The 2,854-nt window shown below is 38.9% G+C and overlaps 1 protein-coding gene across 1 annotated transcript in view; it reads right to left on the bottom strand.

Moving 5' to 3' along the window:
* Positions 1–751, bottom strand: part of LOC103606899 (histone H4) — a 5,250-nt gene extending 4,499 nt beyond the window's left edge. The window contains exon 1 of the mRNA XM_008591460.1: positions 734–751. The gene's annotated coding sequence lies outside the window, so the exon portion shown is untranslated. The remainder of the gene's footprint in view (positions 1–733) is intronic.
* Positions 752–2,854: the final 2,103 nt, after the last annotated feature.

Raw genomic sequence — 2,854 nt, 5'->3', positions numbered from 1 at the left:
TTTGTTATGCCTTTTCTTCACTAATCTCTGTTTACCAGATGATTTTCTTAGAGAACCTTCAGGAGGTTTAAAGGAATGTCTTCTCTTGGCCCCTACAGGCCCATTTATCTTTTCACAAAGTCATTTGCTTTTCCATAAGTGTCCTTTCTCCTACTAAATTAGGCATATAGACCCCAATTCTAACCACCCCCTTGAGTTACTCATCTTGGAAGTGCTCCATGCACATATTGTAAACTTCTCTTTGTTTTTCTCCTGTTAATCTGTCATTTGTCAGCCTACTTTTTAGGGCCCTAGCTGGAGAATCTACAAGGATAGAGGGAAAATCTTTTTCCATCTCCTACAGTTTCAGTTCTCTTCATCCTCCTCTGAGGGACCTAATTGTCTAGGACCTAAACAAAATTGTTTCCAAGATAAATTCTTCCTGTCTCTGTTGTAAGTAAAATTTTGTCTGCGAAAGGAATTCATACTCAGGGGTGAATCACAGTCTGAGATACTTGCAGTGAAGTGTGACTTTCATGAGGAATGGTAGGAAATTGAATCTAATTGGGTGGAGTTTAAGATGGTTATTTTTTGAGTGGGAGTGGGCTTTCCTATAGTTTTTAAATAGACTTTCCTCCTAAAACAAAAGGATTGGCAATTCTCTCCAGAGAAGTTTGGGAAAAAGTCTTACAGAAGAATGTGAGAATCTCCCAANGGCAATTCTCTCCAGAGAAGTTTGGGAAAAAGTCTTACAGAAGAATGTGAGAATCTCCCAATTAGCGTAGTTCTTAAGGCAGGTACTTGCTCAGCACAGCTTTTGACATTTTTTTCATAGTCAAGCAGCTAAGTCATGCTAGGGAAAGATAGGCAGCCAGTTCTAGCTGTTGGCAGGAGTCAGTTGATTTCAATTCTATGGCGAGTTGGCATTCGCTCTGTACATCCTGTTAAGTCTTAGCATATTTCAACTGAACTTCTTTAAGTAACTGTTAGGATGCTTTTTCTTTGATTCTCTACCAGGTTTCTTGCTTGGCACAGTCCACGCCATGGCAGGATCCTAAAGGAATCAGCATGGGCTGCCCTCTCCGAGTTGGCAACGCCGCCAGAGGGAGAGCTGTTGGCAAGGCCACAGCTACGAGCACTTGCTGCAACCGGAAGGGCTCCTGACTTGGCATAGTGGTACTGCTTTTGCTTTCTCTTTCGATGTTTTGGTTAGCGTGGCAGTTCTCTGAATTCCCAAAAGATTTTAAGAATAACACAGATGTTTTTGTGGTCATTGAATTAAATACTCCGACAGAGGATCCGAGTAAATTGGATAATTCTAAATTGTCCCTTTATGACAAATTGACCACACCAACGTATGCTTCAAAAGCACCACTCATGACTAAATATGAGCTGCAGCCTAAATAGGCGAAGTTATTTCAAAAAGGAAATTTCCATCCTCTCCCCACCATCTGGGTAACAAAATGGGGAAAGGAAAAATTTGGTATCCTCTTAGGGGACGTCCAAAATATGATGTAAGTTGGCAAACATCATTTACTGGAGATTATATTAATNCAACACCAAGTCAAGGGCTAAGATCCCCTTACCGGTCATCTTTAAAAAAAAAAAAAAAAATCTAAATTGGAAGTTGTTTATGAACTTGAGGCCTATGTCATGGTCTTTCTGATTTTTCTCTGACGGGCCCTGATGGTTCATGCTTATGCTTCCTACCTTTCTATAATATTGTTTCCTTAGTTTAGTTTGCCCTTTTACAGTTTGATTAAATTCCTTCTTTTTAAGTCCTGGCTTAAATGCCAGTTCCTCAGATTGTTGTTTCCTTGTTCCAGTTCTCTCACTAATTTGGGTACATCTTTATTGTTTTTTTTGGCACTGGCCAGTATAGGGATCTGAACCTCTGACCTTGCATTATAAGTCTGTGCTTTAACCAATGGGTATATCTTTATTAATGATAATTTGTTTTTTGTTTTTTAGGTTTTTTTTTTTCCTGCTGCTGGCTGATACAGGGATCCGAGCCCTTGATCTTGGGGTTATAAAACCCTGCTGTAATATTAACAATAATATTAATAGTTGTCTGTCTTTTTAATGAATGTTTACTATGCTCCAGGCTCTGTGAAACATTTTCCATGAATTGTCTTATTTAATTCTCACAGTAAACCTATAAGATAGCTGATGTCTGACTTTCATTTTACCAATGAGAAAACCATTGCTTTGTGAGTTCCTCAAGGGAAGGAGTCAGAGAAATGTGAACTGTAATATTTCTCTACCACTTTCCTCACCTGTAAAATGGGGTTTATAATACATTTCTCTCAAGGCTGTCAGTATTAAATGAAATAATATATATATATATACTGTTGATCACAAAAAATTAAATAAAATAAATGTTGGAGAAGGAGATACTGTGGGAGACCAGAATATGCCACTCCAAAATACAAAGGATTGTCAAGATGAAGACCATGAAGATGAAGCAGATGCAGAAAAGCTCTCTGCCCTCCCACAACTCACCCCAAACCAGGACATAGATTTACAAAGATAAAAGGTATCCTGTCACCCACCCCCTCTTCTACCAGGGAGGACAAAGGTTAACTACGGAAGAAAATTTTAGGCCCTTATTGGCCTGGAGATGGTACCAGAGGAATCTACATTAACAAGCTCTAGTAACCAGCTTTGATCTGCCATTTATTTGCTTTCCCCCAAATTGCTGCCCTTGGAGACTCAAAGTCCTTTACCTTTGTCTTGTCACTTATCTAAAAATGTATTCCTTTTTGTTGAAGATACTATTGTAGGGGCTAAGGAAAGACTTTCCCTTCAACCTCTTGAAGGTTCTCTAAGAAAATCATCTGGTAAACAGAGATTAGTGAAGAAAAGGCATAACAAA

This window comes from Galeopterus variegatus, unplaced genomic scaffold (assembly GCF_000696425.1).
Source record: "Galeopterus variegatus unplaced genomic scaffold, G_variegatus-3.0.2 Scaffold6932, whole genome shotgun sequence".
Lineage (NCBI taxonomy): Eukaryota > Metazoa > Chordata > Mammalia > Dermoptera > Cynocephalidae > Galeopterus > Galeopterus variegatus.
The sequence above is the reverse complement of the archived record's forward strand: the minus strand, read 5'-3'. Positions and strand labels throughout refer to the sequence as shown.